At 37.5% G+C, this 19,400-nt stretch overlaps 1 protein-coding gene and 1 non-coding gene across 2 annotated transcripts in view; both read left to right on the forward strand.

Annotated features, from left to right (window-relative positions):
- Positions 1-19,400, forward strand: part of B3GALT1 (beta-1,3-galactosyltransferase 1) — a 515,937-nt gene that overhangs the window by 365,380 nt on the left and 131,157 nt on the right. The window lies entirely within an intron of this gene.
- TRNAP-GGG (transfer RNA proline (anticodon GGG)) lies at positions 6,424-6,496 on the forward strand. The gene has a single exon. It is a non-coding gene; the product is annotated as a tRNA-Pro (tRNA).

Here is a 19,400-nt window from a genome sequence, read left to right on the forward strand (position 1 = left end):
TTAGCAAATATTATGATTCCTTTTTATCAATCACCATATCCATCCATCCTTTCTAATGTATTCTCAATGGTCTCCTCTTTCTGATCTGCGTACTATACAGATAGATCAGATTCAAGCAGATCCAGAAGAATCACGTACAGAAGTGAAGTGGGCAAAATCCCTTTGAGAGAACCATACAAAGGGCCTCCACTGATCTGCAGAGCTGTGGGTGGTGGCCAAGCCCTCCCCACGTCTTCCTCCTCCAATCAGACCTATGCCTTCTTCATAGACACACTCCTAAGGGTGTGTGTGTGTGGTGAATGTAGCTGACCTGCAGTGCCCAGAAGGGGGCTAGGCTAGCATTGTCCAAGCTCCAAAAAGGAAGAAAGGAGCCCATTGTCTCTTGATAAAAGCCTAAAATAGAACTGCCCTTTTAAATACTGCATGACAGTGTAAAAGCTCAAATCTATTTTCTGATTTACTATATAACCACTGGGTTGCTCATCCACTATGTTGCTCTCCAGGTACCTCTGAATCTATTTCAGGCTCCTTTCTTCATGTATAACAAGATACATCTTTTTTTCAGGTTGAATCACATTTCCTTTTTTATTGTTTGTTTTAAGCTAAATTTAGTACAGTGTGTCTTAGTTCTTAATGGTGCCGGCAGTAATCCCCAAATTAGAAAGCTCTTCGGACTTTGCTAGCAATGTGGTGTTTTCTTGCTTTTTTTCAAACCTTCTCACTGTGTTAACATAATAACTAATATTTGTATAGTGCTTTACAGTTTACAAAATACTTTCAAACCCATCATCACCTGAGAAAGGGGTATTACTCAGAATTTTTTTACCAACATGGAAACTGAGGCTTTATAACTGGTTTGTCAGAGGCTGCAGGGCCACTCCCAGAGCTGAGACTGAAGCAGGCTTTCTGGCTCCAAGCTTCATCCCTTCATGTCACTCAGTGCTGCCTCCCTAGTCCCTGGGTTTCCACGTAAGAAATTATGGATAGAAAATATGTGTTATTATTTAAATGTAAGAGAATAAATCCCAGTGTCTAGAAAGATGTTCCAACTGTCAGTTTGGGTCAAACATGTGTCATTTTGTTCCTTTTAACATGAAGGCAATACACACAAAAGCAGTAGCTGGTGCTTTTAAAGATGGTAATAGCGCACATTTATTGTACTTACAATACACCATACTTTCTACTCAGTGCTTTCCAAATACTGTCTCAATTAATCATCATAACAAACCCATGAAAGGAAGTACTAGGGTCTTAGCTCAGTCTGCTCTCACAGAATACTGTACACAAAGTGGTTTAAACAACTGTTTATCTCCTGTAGTTCTGGAGGCTGCAAGCCTGAAATCAGAGTAATAGCATGACTGAGTTCTTGGTGAGGATCCTTTTCCTAGTTGACAGCTGCTTTCTCCCCGTATTTTCACATGGCAAGGTGAGAGAGGGTCCTTCCTCTCCCTGTAAGGACACTAATCCTGCCACTGGGGCTCCATCTTTATGGCCCCATCTAAACCTCATTACCTCCCAAAGATTGCATCTCAAAATCCTACCACATTAGGGATTAGGGCTTCAACATATGAATTTGGGGGGATAACATTAACAATCCATAGCAACTACTATCATCTCCATTTTACAGGTGAGGAAACAGAGTTGTAAGAGATTATGTGAATCACTCAAGCTGGTAAGTGGTAGGGCTGGGGACTTGAACCTAGGAAACAGGGCTGCAGAGAGCACAGTCTTCACCACTAAACCACAGGGATTAAGATATCCAGTTCTGTAATCAACCTTAGGTTAGAATTTCAGCTGCACCAATGAGTAGTTGCATTAAATTGGGTAATCTCTCAGAAGCTCCGTTTTTTTTCATCTGTGGAATGCCTAAATGAGTTAACAAAAATTGGCCCCTAATTAGTAGTCAATAAATGTGAGCTAGTATTGTTCCCACTGATGGTACACATAGCTTCAGTTATTCCTTCATTTCTAAATATGTATTGAATGCTTGCTGTGCGTGCCAGACTCTGTCTTTCTCTGACTCTCAGTTTTTAGAAGTTCCATCTCCGCAGTATCCCCAAGGTCACCAGTGTCCAAGGCTAACCAGGCACTTTCCCTTCCTTCCTGCATTTGAACAATTCTCTCACCATATGGAGTCAGGATTACTCACTTTTACCTTGGTGTTGCTGCTGTTGTTGCAAATGAGTTGGTAATTACAGCATCTTTTGTTTTGCAACATTGCCACCACTCTGTCTCCTCCGAATGCATCCTTCTTCAAAATGTCAGGATTCATGTGACTGTTTTCTCGGGCTGTTTGAGGGCACCCTCTAGTGCAGGAAGGAAACCAGTCTGTTTCACTACAGACATCTCCCATTTACACAACATGATTTAAAATTAAAGTCTTCCGTCTCAAGGCCCCTCTGTTTTCTTGTTCTACTTTCTTTTCTGTTTATAAAAACTCCTGGGCTAAGGCCTCAAAGTCCGAACAGCGATGCCTGGTGGTTCTCTACCTTTAAGTCGATTTGCTCCCAGGCCCTTTGCCCTAACTGTCAAATGTCTTTTCCCAAGATTTTTCTTTTCCTCTTTCCTCAGCCCTTAAAACTTACTCAACAAACTTTGAATTTCCTTTTGACCTACAATGATTTGGTGAAACACTTGTTTAGTCTTGCTGTACGCACTTGGAAGGTCAGTGTTTTATCCATAGTATTGCAACTAACATAAGGCTTTTCTAGATAAATATGGCCAAGAACAAAAACTCTGTAAGTTCAGTGTCAAACCAGATGCCATTATAAAACAAATGCAAAATGCCTTTAATTAGAATATATGTTTTATGATCTGAATACTTCTATAAACTCAGAACACACAGCCAGTGTACCCAAGAGTAGAATACATTAAGAGGTATAAAATTGTAAATTGGACATGTGGGTAAGCTTTATTGATATTGTAAAATATTATGGTAAAACTTTCCATCAGATCTCATTTGGAGGCACCACGTTAAAAACAAACAAAACAAAACCAGTAAGAGTTGTGAGTAGTCCTGACATAATTAGAAATTGAGCTTATTTGGATTCACGTCACTCAACTTCAGACAATTACAGCGTTAAACTTCCAGCAGATGGCCAGAATTAAGTCCTGGTGAGCCTTCCCATAGCGGTGAAGCTGACAGGCGTAACACCTACCACTGGCAAGGATTTAACTCCACCTGGAAAAAAGTGACTGGGCTGGAAACTGCTGAATCTGATAGTGGTGTGGGTGTAACTTCAGCAGAACAGCTGCTTCCACTGTAATCCCTGGTGTTTCTGTGTAGAACTAACACGTGGTCAGTTTGGTGGGAGGCCCATAACTGAACAAGTGGGGGAAAGAGATGGAAAAGGGAGGCCCGTGGATCAGTTGAATTAGTTAGTTACTTCGTGTAAGCAAAGCAGAGTGTTCTTTAATGGAAGGTGTTTCTCTTGCACATGAAGAGTTGGTGCTCAGTTGACATAACAGTGATCTGTCGTGGCCCTACACTGAAGGTAACTGAGTGAAAAGAAAAAAGAAGGAGGAAAGAATATTCCCAGAGAGATTCATGAAAACGGTGCCGTGGTAACAGTCAACACTTTTTGAGTGTTTACTGTATGTTGGGGATGGTATACACTCTTTAAATATGTTGCATTTTAAAAATCCTCATAACTGTGAGATAGATACTGTTTTTCTTTTATTTTCAGATAGACTTTATTTTTTAGAGCCGTTTTGGATTCACAGCAAAATTGAGCAGAAAGTGTAGAGGCTTCTCACATGCCTTCTGTCCCTGCACAGGCATGGCCTCCCCTTTCATCAGCATCCCCCACCCGAGTGGCCACCTGTTACAACTGATAGGCCTACCCTTACCTATTGTTATCATCCAGAATTCATGGTTTACATTAGGGCACGCTCTTGATGCTCTGCATGCTGTGGGTTTGGACAAATGTACAGTGTCATGCACCCACCATTATTAGAAACTATTCTTATTCCCATTTTCTATGTGAAAAGAGTAATGCAAAGGGAAGTCACACAGCTGGTGAATGACAGAGCTGGACGGAAAAGGGTCCACTGGGTCTAGCCACAAGCAGGCTTATCCAAGACCCCTGTGAAGGCAGTTTTAGGAGAGTTGTTGGGTGCGGGTGGGAAGAGGGCCTGGTTTTCTTACTAGCAGGGAGCCTGTGGGCACCTACACATTCACTTATATAACTGACACTCATCAGGAATGTTTCTCATCAGGAAGTTGAGATGTTTCTCATCAGGAATTTTGGCTCCAGTGTGCTCTTAACCATTATAGTCACCTATCTCTTGGTACCTCATTTGTTTAAATGGTTTCTGACTTACTAAATTCCATCCAATCAAACACAATTTGACTGCCATAATCCCGTAAAGACATACTGTCTTTATTTGATATGCTAACAGAAGAGGCACAGAGAGATTTCAGATGATGTGCCAAGAGTGCAAAGCTGGCTGCTGCTAAGTCAGCGTAAGAGCTCGGGAACAGCGTGCTACTCTCAAGCGCAACGCTCTTCGGAGCCATTCGTCTTTGGCTCTGGTTTCCACAAATGAGGCTGACGGGGGTGCTCTGTGTGCCGCCTATGGTCCTGAGGGGAGCTGCTGTGGTGACTGATAGGATGCATGAGATGCTGTCATTCCCTCCCCTCCCCCAGTGTGTGAGGCACGGGCCACTGGCATGGTGATGTTATTGGACTAACATCCACCTGAGTGCACCAGGCATTTTGCCATTTCCTGGTTTAACCTAAGTAATAATTACCTGGCTCGCAAGGCCAGGAAAGTAAAAAAGCAGGCAGTGTAAGTTCAGGGTCATACAGGGAGTCAGAGAAGAGCCAGGGCTGCTCAAGTTCTTAGGCACCGTCACTCCACCTTGTGCACAGGCAGGACATTTAACGCATTGGTTTATTGACATCTGAGAGTCATATTTATGGGTCTATAAAAATTATGGTTTTGTACAAAGATTCAGAAACATGAGTTCAGGGAGAGTTCTGCAGAATAAACTCCCCTGTGATATTTTTTAGAGCCAGCCAGTGAGGAAGTAAACATATGTTGATCCAGTCTTCATTCACCCAAGCAGGGATGGAAAGGAGGAAAAAAAAAAAAAAAACAGAAACAATGGTCTTTGATCTCATTTTCTACTAGTTTACAAGTTTATTTGCTTGTGGCTGCTACTGTAACATCAAGTTAAAGCAATTTCCAGGTCATTATTTCTCTAATGCAATAGCAGTTTTTCAGTTGCTGGTGACATGGTCCAAACGTGTGGGAAAACTTCAGAGATTACTCAGACATCAGCAAAACACTAATTATATGAGTGAGAGTCCCATGCACCATGTGAGTCCTTGGTCAGGAAATCAACAGCACGATGAATTTATTCCTGAAGGCACCAAGTTATGCAGGCCGTCCCAATGGCTCCAGTGAGCCCTGTTTAAAAGTATTCAAATATGGATCTTAGAGAAATGAGAATGACTTATGAAAGACTTTCTTTTAAAATTCCCTTCTCTTTAATAACCCAGTTCCTCCAACATCATTCCTGGACCTCTTTTGTATTCAGTCAAGCAGATAATGTAAAGAGGAGAGACAGCATAATGTATTCCAAGTTAGTTGACTTTTTTTATTGTGTTGTTTCTGCACCTTTGATTCTTCTGATTTTTCTCTCTTATATGTGTTTTTCAATCTATCTTTCTTTGCTTGATTTGCAACTATTTTCAAATCTCTCACAAACAGTTGCCATTTTTCAGCCCCTTCTATTTCTAATATGTGCAGTATTTCGTTTCTCTTCCCTTTCTGCTTATGCGCCATCGTTTTCTCACTCACTCTTCAAGTAACTGAGTTTGCACATGACTTTATATTGTTAAACAATCACTCCAACAATGTTCCAACTGTCTCTGGAGAAAGGAATACAATCTTAAATATAAATCAGCCTGAGCCAAATGAAAGCCTGCTCAAGCAAGGCATTAAATCCCCCCTTCCGATTTCCAAAACCACACTGAGAAATAGCTTAGGTCAGCTAGAGAGGATGTGGCAAAGGTGAAAAATGATATTATGAAGAGCCCCAGGTTATATCACATTTTCCTCTTTTATTACTTTGGATTTTCCAATAAATTCTGGGACCCATGCCTTTTTAATATATTTCCTTGGTCTCTGCTAACTCCAGCATTTGGCAGATGAAATTCCAATAGACTGTCTAGAGACCCCATGCCCCAATAGCAGCTTAGCATCTCAGTGGACCAACCACAGAGCAAGAGCAATGAGAGCTTTAATTCCAATCTATTTCTACCCTTGCTGTCTTTGCAGGGACTGCTTATATTTGGTAATATGTAGCATAATATTTGAAAAATATGTTCCCTGGCTCAAATCTCCTTGTGCAAAAATAGGGTAACAAACACATTTCTTCTACATATATTTCACAGATGTACATAGATACAAGGGGGAGGGTGTAGCTCAGTAGTAGAGTTTGGGCTTGGGATGTGCAAGGTCCTGGGTTCAATCCCCAGTACCTCCATTTAAAAAAATAGATAGAGATAGAGCTATATCAGTAAAGAATGAAAAAAGGGTTGAAGAAACGACGAGAAAGAAATAATGGATGATGGTTGAGCCTCCATTCTGTTCCTAGTGCTTTAGCCATATTATCTCATTTAATCTTACAATTATCCTATGAAGTATTTATAACTATACCTTTTATAAAGGTAATAAGCAAATGGAGGAATAAGTGCCACTGGTCACCTAGCAAATGTTAGAGTCATCCATGAATCCAGATGATGATGGTGATGATAAAGACCAAGGAGGAGAAGAAACATTTATTGAACCAGACCCTGAACTAAGCATTTCATGTACTTTATTTCATTTACAGCAGCTCTCTGAAGTAGGTAATATTATTACATCCATTTCACTGATGAAAAACCAAAGGGTACACTGGTAAAATAATCTGTCCAATCACAGAACTAGTGGGTGGAAGCTCCAGGATTTGAACCATAGCGGACTAACTTCAGATCCCACACTAGCAACTCTGAAGCCACGTGCTTTTCACTATATAACCATGTCTCAAGACATATGAAATGGAAAATCAACACCAAAATATATTTTAGTGCCATATTAAAAAAAATTCTGTATCATTCAAGATGTGACTAGCATGCCAGTATAGCCCAGGTATAGAAAGGGTTATGTGAAAAGATAATCCAGCATGCCAGGGAAGAGTTCATCAACGTGTCGTCTTCTGTACTACATACAAGACTCCTTCAGAATGCACTGGGGGTTCAAAGTAGTATTGACAGGAGAAGGAGAGAACAGTCTAAAATCCAGTTAACTCTACTGTTCATGCAGAATTAGCAGATTGTTGTTGAACTGGATTAATAAATTCAAAGAATTGCATGAACTCAATTAAGATAAATTTCAGGTGTTAGGATGACAAACAGAACAAAACCAAATAACTCATTCTAACAAATCCCTTTTACAGGGTTAAAACAGTTAATGATATCTGCTCTTCCCATTGATATAAGTATCCTTATAAGCAGTGCAAATAAAAATATCTATTATTCCAGTCATTATTTCCCCCTTTAACTCTTTAGATCTCCTTGTCTTTCCTAAAGGCAATTTTGAATAGGTGGGAAAGTATGGACTTACAGGAACTGGCATTAATTCAGTATTTACTGTGCACCAGGTATTGTGCTAAGTACTTTATTTGCCTTCTTTAATGTGAGGTAGGTGCTATGTAATCTCTGTTAAATGGATGAGGAAACAGTGGCTTAATAGATCAGTTAATTTCTCTGTGTCACATAACTAAAAGGAGCTTGGCTTTAAGTTCAAGTCTTCCTGATCACAGAGCCTGAGCTCTTCATCAGTATTCACTGAATTCATAGCTAGTCAAGTGATTATATTCAAAAGGTGTGGATTAGTAGGTCATCATCAGTGTGAAAGGCTGTGTACTGTCCAGTCCTGAGTCTTACAGTTTACAAGGAATACAGGCCACTTGGGGAGTGATCAGAAAGGAGCAACTTGAAGGGTAAAGGGCTCGTAACCACTTCAGTTGAAGAGGGATCTTAGCCTGGAGAAGGGAAGCCTTAATATGGTCCTGTCTTCAGAGATTTGAAGAGCTGCCCTGAAAGAAGTGAAATGAGTCTCTGTTCAGAGGGGGCCTTGAAGAGACTGTATCCAGGGTTCGTTGACATTCTGTGATTCTATGATATGTTCCTCAAGAGTCCAAAGAGTATGTCTTAGTCAGTTCAGGCAGCTATAGCAAGATGCCAAGGACTAAGTGGCTTAAAGAACACATGTTTATCATGGTTCTGGAGGCTGGAAGGTCCAAGCTCAAAGTGCTGGCAGATCTGGTGTCTGATGAGGACACTCTTCTTGGTTTGCTGTTGGCCATCTTCTCCTTATATCCTCACATGGTGGAGAACAGAGAGGACTAGCTCTCTTTTTCTTCTTATAAGGACCCACCATGGAAATTTCACCCTCATGACTTAATCACCTTCCAAAGGCCCCATGTCTGAATGCCATCTCATTAGAGTTTCAACATACGACTTTTCTGGGGGACACAAACATCATTCCATAGCAGAGTAGAGCGAACTGGAGCTGCGTGTCAGCTTAGCTTGAAGAATTCTCTGCCAGAGCAATCCAGGGGTAGGAGTTGTGCTTCAGACTTAATCCATCATTGCAAATACTAGCATGGGTCAGAAGAACACTTGGCAGGAGTTTTGGAAAGGAAATTTAAATATAAAGTGATTGATTAAACTAGACACCTTTCCCAGATTGGAAAGTCCATGAATTGACCAATAAAGGCTTCATGATTACAAACTCCCAAAGCTTTATGCTAAGACTTCTGAGCCTGAGATTCCCATGTTTCTTCTGCTCATCTCAAGAAGCCTTCACTAGAGGGAGACTAGAGAGAACTTATAATGACAGTAGCATCAGCTGTCAGCACTTGCACTTGAATTCTAAAATGACACAGTCAGGGTTGTAAGAAAATCTATGTAATTATTCACAATAGTCAAGGGGTGAAAGCTCCCTAAATGCCCATTGACAGATGGATAAACAAAACATGGTGCATATACTATGGAATATTATTCAGCTGTTAAAAAGAATGGACTCGACATATGCTACAACATGGATGACCTTTGAGGACATTATGCTAAATTAAATAAGCAAGTCACAAAAAGACAAGTACTGCATGACTGCATTCATATCTTTCATCTAATGTAGCCAAACTTTTGGAAGCAAAAAACAGAATGGTGGCTGCCAGAGTTTGAGGGGAGGAGGAATGGAAAAGTTGTTATTCAGTAGGTATAGAGTTTCAGTTTTGCAAGATGAAAAGTTCTAGAGATCTGTTACACAACAATATGAATATACGTAACACTGCCAAACTGTTCACTCAGAAATGGTTAAGGTGGTAAATTTTATGTTATGTGTTTTTTACCACAATACAAAATAAAAGAAATTCCATATTCCATCAGGAACTAATAGGATAACTCATAAGAAATTTTTTAAGTTTACGTTTTAAATAAATATTTTATTTTATTTTGGGCGGGAGTAATTAGGTTTATTTATTTATTTACTTAATGGAGGTACTGGGGATTGAACCCAGGACCTCATGCATGCTAAGCATGTGCTCTACCACTGACCTATACCCTCCACAGTAAGAAAATGTTTCAAAAAGAACAAAATTCCATTCATTTTAGGGAATGTAAATAATATAAAAAATTAGAGAGGCAGATGGACCTAGAGATCATCATTCTAAGTAAGCCAGAAAGAGAAAGAAAAATACCATATATCACTCATATGTGGAATCTTAAAACAAACAAACAAAAAACACCATGAACTCAACTACAAAACAGAAACAGACTCTCAGTAAACTATCATATGGTTTCCAGAGAAAGGGGATGGGAAGGGATAAATTTGGGAGTTTGAGATTTACAAATGTTAGCCACTATATATGAAAATAGATTTTTTTAAAGTTTCTTTTGTACAGCACAGGGAGTTATGTTCAATATCTTATAATAACCTTTAATGGAAAAGTATGAAAATGAATATATGTATGTATATGCATGACTGGGACATTGACACATTGTAATTGACTGTACTTCAATTTAAAAAAATTAGAGAGGCAACATTCCTAATTGATAGGCAATCTTTCTTGGTTAGATGCAACTATATATGGATGTGGGTTAATGAGTGAAAAATTCAAACCAGTTGATCAGATCAAATTCATTGTTTAGATGTAGTAAAATCAGACTTCATGAGGAACACAATGAGAATGATAGGACCCCCTCAGCAGATATCCTGAAGCTGGGGTCAGTTTCACCTATAGCTTTTTTTCAAGTGATAATTTCCTTAAAAAGAAGTTACTACAGTGGTGTTCCTTTTATATTCTTTCTTCTTTCAATCTCAAATAACCCTTAATGTATCTTCTGTGTGAGACACACATTCATGGATATGCAAACGAAAAATAGTTACGAATCCCTCTCCAGGCAGGCAGGGTTACAATTCAGACCTTTGTAAAGAGAGATTTCAAATAACACCTCAAGATTTCTCAGCCTTTCAGAATAGCTAAAAGTTTCAGAGAAAAGTAGAACTCGCCCTTCTGATTGCCTTGTTGTTTGTGTACTTTCCACTGCAGGACCAACTCTTGTCTATGTTTGAAACCAAGAAACAATTATCTTTGAACTCCATGTATCCTTGACATCTTCCATTTTCTGACATTCACTGTCTTTCCAGGTTTCCCTCGATAGCTCTTGGATTGAAATGTTTAACTATTAAGACAGTATTATAAGCAGTCATTCCTGTATGGTTAGACGTGAAATAGTCTGTCTCCCTAAGCTCAACCAACCCTATCTTTCAGTTTCTTGATGGTTAATTCCGATTCAGATTCCCAGACTCTATTCCCCCTGCCCTTCTTACTCAAGGTTGGATTTTTTTTTTTTTCTTTCAGCTGCCTAAGCTGTAATAATTGGGGGCGTATGATAAAGGATAAACTAGCTGTGATTCTAAACTGTCCCCTAGCAAATGGGAAGATTTTTAAATTAACTTATTGTTCCTAACTTTTTTGTAAATAACTGTAATTTCTAAATGTATAACTCAGCTATAGCTCTGGTGTAACTTACAGGACAGCTTGGTGTTGTGATGAAAAATTTAAATAATTCCCTAAGATAAAAGATCAGAGAGCTATCCATAAGATCTGTAGTAGCTTCCTTAGTCCAGAGAGGGAACGCATGGGGAAGATGGTGGAGAGGGAATCAGGAAATACTTGTCCACAGTGCCAGTGCTAAGGATTCTCCGTGAAAGCTGCTGTCAGAGCATTCTGGTCCAGACAGTTTTATTTCCCATATTTAGAAAAGTATGGGGAAGTGATTTGTGTTCCCTTAAATCACATACTTTCCAGGTATTTACCACTTTTCTCCCATCTTTCAGGTTCCAGCCTAACTTATTTTCTCCATTGTGTTTTTCTCCACTTAGCATATGATATATTTGTGTGTTGATGATCAGCCTCCACATCACTAGACTGTAAGTGCCCTGTCATTCCAAAGATTAGCCCATAGGAGGAGTTCAGTGAATATTTGTGGCATGAAGGAATAAATGCATAAAGGGTGAAACAGCCTTTTTTTAGTATAGTCCACATTGCATTAAAAGCAATTCTGTTGGGGAAACTTATAGATGCAATGTGTTGGGACTAAGATTAGGGTAAATGGAACACATTTAGTAGCTTCTCTGGAGGGTCCACTTTTTGCAACAGTAAAGATGGGTGATAGGTACAATCTCCCTAACTTCACGCTAGCAAGTGAAGCATGTATTTTAATGTATAAATATAAAATTTCCAGAGTTCTTTGACCTATTTTTCCCAGCAATATTAGTACATACTGCTCTGGAACACCAGTAAAAACACCTTAGAGTGAGATGTCTTTGGCCTCTAGGATTCTTAACTTGTGTCAGTGAAAACAAGCAGTAAACAATCTGTGATAAGAATAGAAAAGAGTTTTATTTGAGCCAAACCGAGGACTATAGCCCAGCAGACAGGTTCCTAGATTATTCTGAGAAACGGCTCCAGAGACACATGGTTTTCAGCACAGTTGTATATCTTGTCAGAACAAAGAACACTAAACAAGTCAGGGATACATTTCTTCGAGGTTTCAAAAAACAAAAACAACAGGCCAACATATACCCAGTGAGTCAGTTTGGCCTTGGCACCTGGGAAGGGGGTCTTATCAAAGGAGGACAGCACCGGCGTCCCAGGAAGGGAAGCATATAATCTTTATTCTTAACGTGGACATTCTTTACTTCTGGTCAATGTGCCCTTTTCTTTAGTAATTAAAGCAGATATACAGTGGGTGTTTGATAGGCCACGAACAGGCTGTCTTAGTTAGCATAAAATTCAAGTTAACTCGTGTGTAAACCAGAATGACTTCCTCATACCTTAGTATGTGAAATTTTCTTTCACCACTTGGGTACAAAATAATACTGAATAAAACTCTTGTAGACTTTCTTTTAATCAAAGTTAACTGTGGCAAGTAAAACAATATTATTATGGCTTGATAATGAATAACTTTATTAATTTTTTAGATATTTTGCAAATGCATTACAATAATAGCCCATATAGTAATAAGGGTACAGAGTAGAAATACCTTGCCTGCCTCTGAATGATAACAAGGAACAGATAAGATCATCTTTCTGCAAATACTCTGAAAAGTAAGATATTAGCAATACAAATAATCAAATATTTAAATGATAAAAAATTTTCTAGGAATGTTCATACCCATTTGATTATTTGTGGATTTTGCCCAATATCATACATAAACTCTGTTCCGAGTGAAAACCTGCCTTCACACCCCGCTATATACAAGAAATTATACCTTATTCCTTTGGCAGGCACTGTGGCTTCCATTCTCACTTTAGCTGGTAAATACTCTGGTCTTCCTTCCAGTTTCTGGGAGGAGCTCCCTTCTTCTCTGGCTCTGAGAGCCACTGATTCAGGCACAAGCACATGAGCCAGGCCGGGGCAAAGAGAATGGAGAACAAGATTTGGAAAACGAGCTTCCTTGCTCTTGTGATGAGGTTGCTTCTGGTATTGCCCTTCTTGATTTCTCCAGTCACGGAAGGGACTTCTGTAGCCTTTGAAATGATTAGCAGCCGGTTTATGTCTATACGGGTGATGTGACACCCCAGAAACTAGAGTGGAGAGGCAAAAGAAAGTGGGTGTTTGTTGGGTCACTAAACCAAGTTTCTCTCGTGCATCAGTGTATCTGCTTCATTGTTAGTATCAGTGTAAATTAAATGTTTGGGTTACTTATCACCAAGCACATCCTAATACATGGAATTTCTTTCTTCAACAAACATATGCTAAGAATCTACTAAATGTTAAGCTTTGTGATCCAAAGACAATTTAGGTCTCTTTCATGCCCTAAAGAAGTTACAATCTGATAGGAGAAACAGAAAGTAAACACTAAGGTGGGGTGGTGTCCGGGTGAGAATGGCCATCACAGATGCGGGCAGTAAGGGCATGCTTGTTAAAAGAGGATTTTAAAAATAATAAAACTGACTAAAAGTTGGTTTTCTTTGTATTATCACCACACACTGTCAATTCTCAATAATGCCTGTACAGTGATAAAATACTCCTTTCTGCCAGGGTAGACCATTCCCACTGCCTCAGGCCACCAAACCTGGTGTGTCATTTTTAAATGACTGCCTCCTGCGAATCATACTAAATCATCATGGTAGCTTGCAGCTCATCCTTACAGAAATGAGCCTTCTTTTAAATAAAAAAATAAAAAGCTGCTCTTTGATCATATGGGAATCAAAATCTTGATTGCAGTAACGGAGCAGAGGTATCTTTGGCAACATGGACTTAATTCAGTGCTGTACAAAGGCAACTTAGGGACTTTTTGAAACTATATGAAGGTGCATAATGGGATAAGGACAATTATATGCCACAAAATATTATTGCTAAAGAATTAAGAGCTGATATATATTTCCAGTTTGTCTTTACTGAGTCAAGACATCTCTTTATAATATCTCTCAGTCAGGTGAGACTAAGAGAACAAACTCTGTAATGATTCTAGAATTTCCTACTAAGGTCATTGGACCCACTGATGCTGTTCTGTGCACCTCCCATTCTAGCTCTGATCTAGCCCTTGTCAGGAGGTCTCTTTATCATTGCTCTGTACTCTAACTTTCTGATGAACGATTGCTCTCAGATTGCTTTAGTGTAGTCTTTATCCTTTGTGGTATGAAAGACAGTGGCTTCGACTTTATGGCTTGGCTAGTTCCTATCTGATAAACGCAGATTGCAGTGTGTTGACTGCCAGTTATTTCTCTAGCAGAAATGGGTTTATTTGGGGTCAGCAAAGAAATTAAAATTTGGAGTCTGCAACCATGGCAAGCCATGTGTAAGTCCCTGAGCAGTAACGGGAGGAGAACTCTTGTAAAGAGAGGAAAAGAAAGCTGAGAGGGCTGTTGTAAACAAAGAGTCCACTGGAGGAATGCAAAGGCTGAAGCATGGTGGCTTTTCATTGGCTGAGTTGTGACCATCCCTCACTGGCTGAGCTCTTGCCAGGCAAGAAGAGGGAGTTTTTCATCTTACTGTCTTGGGCTTTGCTGTCACTATAGGGTGTGAGAGCTTCCCGCTATGGCCTCCCAACTATTGAGGAAATAGTTTAAGGAAAGGTACAAGGATATAAAAATATATTGTATATTCATTAAAGAACAGAAAAGCAGCAAGCCTAAACTCTGAGTACATGGCAGTGTTTGTAAGGCAGAGAAATCTGTTCTAACATTTCAGAGCGATGACTTAACATAGCAGAAAGAAGTTGTATCTAGAACATTATGCTAATTACTTAGAACTTTATTTGGTAAATATTAAGGAACTATTTAAAAAGTGTAACCACAGAAATAATATAATTCTGTTTTTCAGTTTTATATTATGTAGTTTTTGGGTTTTTTAATTTTACTTTTTTTTCAACATTTTTTATTGAGTTATAGTCATTTTACAATGTTGTGTCAAATTCCATTGTAGAGCACAATTTTTCAATTATACATGAACATACATATATTCGTTGTTACATTTTTTTTTTCACTGTGAGCTACCACAAGATCTTGATTATATTTCCATGTGCTATACGGTATAATCTTGTTTATCTATTCTGCATATGCCTGTCAGTATCTACAAATTTTGAAATCCCAGTCTGTCCCTTCCCACCCTGCTGTAGTTTTTGAACTTTCAAAAATATATTTGAAATATATATTACGAGTAATACTATGATTAATATCCATGAAACTATCACCCTTTTAAAGAATTAAAATCATTCTAATACCATTGCATACGTAACTTTGCTTCTCCTCTAACCAGCTTGTTATTTCCTGCTCAGTTATCAGATAATGAATTTTGTTTTATCATTTCTTTGCTATTTAAAAAGAAAATGATTTAGCATGTATATATCCCTAAACAATATATTGCTTAGTTTTGCTTGGTTTTAAACTTTATAAAATTATATGCTACATGTAGTTTTCACTACTTGCTTTTCCTGTGAATATTATTTTTTAAATTCAAAAATATATCATTGTTGTCATGGCTATTATCAACTCATTTTCATCACTGTCTAAATACCAATGTGAATATGCCACATATATTTATCTATACTCCTACTAATGAACACTTACGATTTTTTGTTATTACCAGCAGTATCTTCTTTGCACATGAGCAACAGTTTCTCAGGTATAAGCCCAGGGAAAGGAATTGCTGAAATTTATGGTTATAAAGCTTCAGTTTTACAAAATCGTGCCAATATTTTTTTCCCAAGCAGTTAAAACAGTTTAAACACTGGTCAGCATCGAACCAGAGCAGCAGCAGCAGCAGTGTATAGAGTCAAACTTCTTGTCTTTCTGCCAAACAAAGAAGCAACAAAATGTATAACGTTTTAGTATTAATTTGTGTTTCCCTGATTACTAAGTAAATTAAGCATTTTTAATATATTTATGTGCAGTTATGTCTCTTCTAAGACAAGGCTGTTCTTATCTTTTTCCCACTTTTCAGTTGAAATGTTTTCATAATTTTAGGACTATTTCAATTTTCTATATTTTAGATTAGTTTTGGTAAGAATATGTTTCCAGTCCATTTTGTCTAAATTTTTAGATTATTGCCATAATTTCTCTGAATATCTTTTTATTATCTTTAAATTCTTCAATGTATCTGTAGTTATGTTCTCATTTATATTCCCAATATTTTAAATTTATGTCTTCTCTTTCTCTTCATCAGTCTGGCCACTAGCGTGTCTATTTTAATGGTTCTTCAAAGAAACAACTTTGACTTTGTTGAACATCTGTGTTAATCTGTTTCTTATTTTGTCTTTTAAACAAAACTGCTTTTCTAACCTTAATTTAATGGGCTTGCCACAAGCATGGGAGGTTGCAGTGTTTCATTGAGTTCCATTTCTATGTATCATTATCATTCCATTTAAATATTTTAATTTCCATCAAAATGTTTTGACTTATGAGTTATTCAGAAGTACAGAGATTTGTATTGATTCTTTGGTTAGTATCTTCTAATGTATTTGAACTGTGGGTAGGGGAAATGTTCTGTGTATACAGACTTTGGCTTTGAAGCTTACCTAATGGCTTCATATGTGACTTTTTAAAAATGTCTTATGTTTCTTGATAAGAAAGCAGTATCTCTAGTTATATGCAGAGTTCAATAAATCAGTCCTGTTCATTGTAGTGATCAAATGTTTTACATATTCATTATTTTTATCTGCCTGATTAATTAATAGTTTAAAGGACTGTATTGAAATTTTTCATCATAACGTGATTTCTCTTGTAGTTTTAACACACAGCACTAACTAGCACTAACTTGAACTGCAGTTCTAGTTTATTTTTTGTTGTTATTTTGGGGGGTACACACAAATTTACAACTATCATTATAAATAACCATCTAGTGAATTGACCCTTTTTATCATTATGTACTAATACTTCCTATTTCCAAAAGCTTTTTTACTTTAAGAATATTTTATATTCTCCAGCTTTCTCTTGGTTAGCATTAACATGGTATGCTTTTCCCAGCCTTTTATTTTCCATTTTTCTATTTTCTTATAGGCATGCCTCTTACACATAGGACATGATTGGTTTTGCTTTTATATTCAATCTAAGAATCTCTACTTTTAATTGGCAATTTAAGATCATTTAATTATTGTGATCACTAATACGCTTAGTCTTATTTTTATCATTTTACTTTACAATTTTCCTATGCCTCTTCCCCCATCCCCAGCCCACTTTTTGCCCCTTTGTGTTTTGGATTGACAGAGGGTATTTTTCTTACTCCATTGTTTTCCAGCTAATTGTTTGGAAGTTATCTTATATGTGTTATTTTAGTGCTTGCTCTAGAATGTTTACATGCATACTTAATGAAGTCTAATGTTAATCAGCATACTAATCCTATTCTAAAACTATACAAGGATCTTAGAATACAATTAGAATTTCTTGTTTACCCTATGGCCTGTCTTTTGTTTTTCCCTACATTAGAGATGACTATGGTTATTTATATAGACAGTATTTATTTAGATTTCTTTGCTTATTAAGCAGTTGCTTCTCACCATTCTTCTTACATTTCAGACTGTCTTTTTGAGACAATTTTCCTTCATATAAGAAATATATACCTTCAATATTCTTTTAGTGACTGCCTATTATTAGAAACCCTATTTTGTTGGTTGTTTTGTTTTTTAATGAAAATTCCTGTTTTATCCTCATTCATAAAAGGTAGTTTTGATGTTTATGTTGAAAATTATTTTCCCTCAGCACTTTGAAGATTTTATTTTATTGGCTTATGAGTTCCACTATTATTGCTGAGAATCTTTTTTTTTAATTGAAGTATTCTCAGTGTTCTATTAGTTTCAGGTATACAGCACAGTGATTCAGTATTTTTACAGATCTTACCACACTAGAAGTTATTACAAGATAATAGTTATAATTCCCTGTGCTATTTATTGTATCCTTGTTCCTTGTCTATTTTACACATAGTAGTTTGTATCTCTTAATCCCCTACCGGAGCCTGCCCCTCTGCACTTCCCTCTCCCCACTGGTAACCAGTAGCTTGTTTTCTATCTGTGAGTTGTATCTGTTTTCCTATATACATTTATTTACTTTATTTGTTTTAGATTTCATGTATGATATCATATAGTATTTGTCTTTCTTTGACTTATTTCACTAAGCATGATATTCTGTCTAGATCCAACCACATTGCTGCAAATGGCAGAATTTTATTCTTTTTTATGGCTAATAGTCCATTTTGTGTGCGTGTGTGTGTGTATACACACACACACACATATATATATCTTTTTTATTCATTCCTCTGTTTATGGACACTTGGGTTACTACCATATCTTGGCTATTGTAAATAGTGCTTTTATGAACACTGCTATGAACATGCATCTTTTCAATGTGGCATTTCCATTTTTTTCCAGATATATACCCAGGAGTAGACTTGCTGGATCATATGGTAGTTCTATTTTCAGTTTTTTGAGGAACCTGCATACTATTTTCCATAGTGGCTGCACCAATTTACATTCCCATCAACAGTGTACAAGGATTCCTTTTTCTCCACATCCTTGCCAACATTTGTTATTTGTAGATTTCTTGATAGCCATTCTGACAGGTGTGAGGTGATATCTCATTGTTGTTTTGATTTGCTTCTCTAATGATTAATGATGTGGAGCATCTTTTTACATTCCTGTTAGCCATTTGTGTGTCTTCTTTGGAAATATATCTATTCAGGTATTCTGCCCATTTTTGATTGAGTTGTTTTGTTTTTGATATTTAGTTGAATGAGCTACTTATATTTTTTTAATATTAACCCCTTGTCAGTCCTGTCATTTGCAAATATTTTCTCCCATTCCGTACATTATCTTTCTGTTTTCTCATTGGTTTCCTTTGCTGTGCAAAAGCTTTTGGGTTTAATTAGTTCCCATTTGTTTGTTTATTTTATTTTATTTTTTGCCTTCAGAGACAGATCCAAAAAAATATTGCTACAATTTATGTCAAAGAGTGTTCTGCCTCTTTTCCCTTCTAGGAGTTTTATGGCGTCAGGTCTTGTATTAAACTCCAAATGGATTAAAGACCTTATTTTTGTATATGGTATGAAGGAATATCTAATCTCATTGCTTTGCATGCAACAGTCTAGTTTTCCTAGTACCACTTTTTGAAGAGACTCCATTGTATATTCTTGCCTCCTTTGTCAAAGATTATTTGACTGTAAGTGTGTGGATTTATTTCTGGCCTCTCTGTTTCAATCTGTGGATCTATATGTCTACTTTTATGTCAGTACCATGCTCTTTTGATTACTGTAGCTTCATAGTATAGTCTGAAGTCTGGGAAGGTCATACCTTCAGCTTTGTTCTTTTTTTCTCAAGACTGTTTGGCAGTTCAGGGTTGTTTGT

This window comes from Camelus dromedarius, chromosome 4 (assembly GCF_036321535.1).
Source record: "Camelus dromedarius isolate mCamDro1 chromosome 4, mCamDro1.pat, whole genome shotgun sequence".
Classification (NCBI taxonomy): Eukaryota; Metazoa; Chordata; class Mammalia; order Artiodactyla; family Camelidae; genus Camelus; species Camelus dromedarius.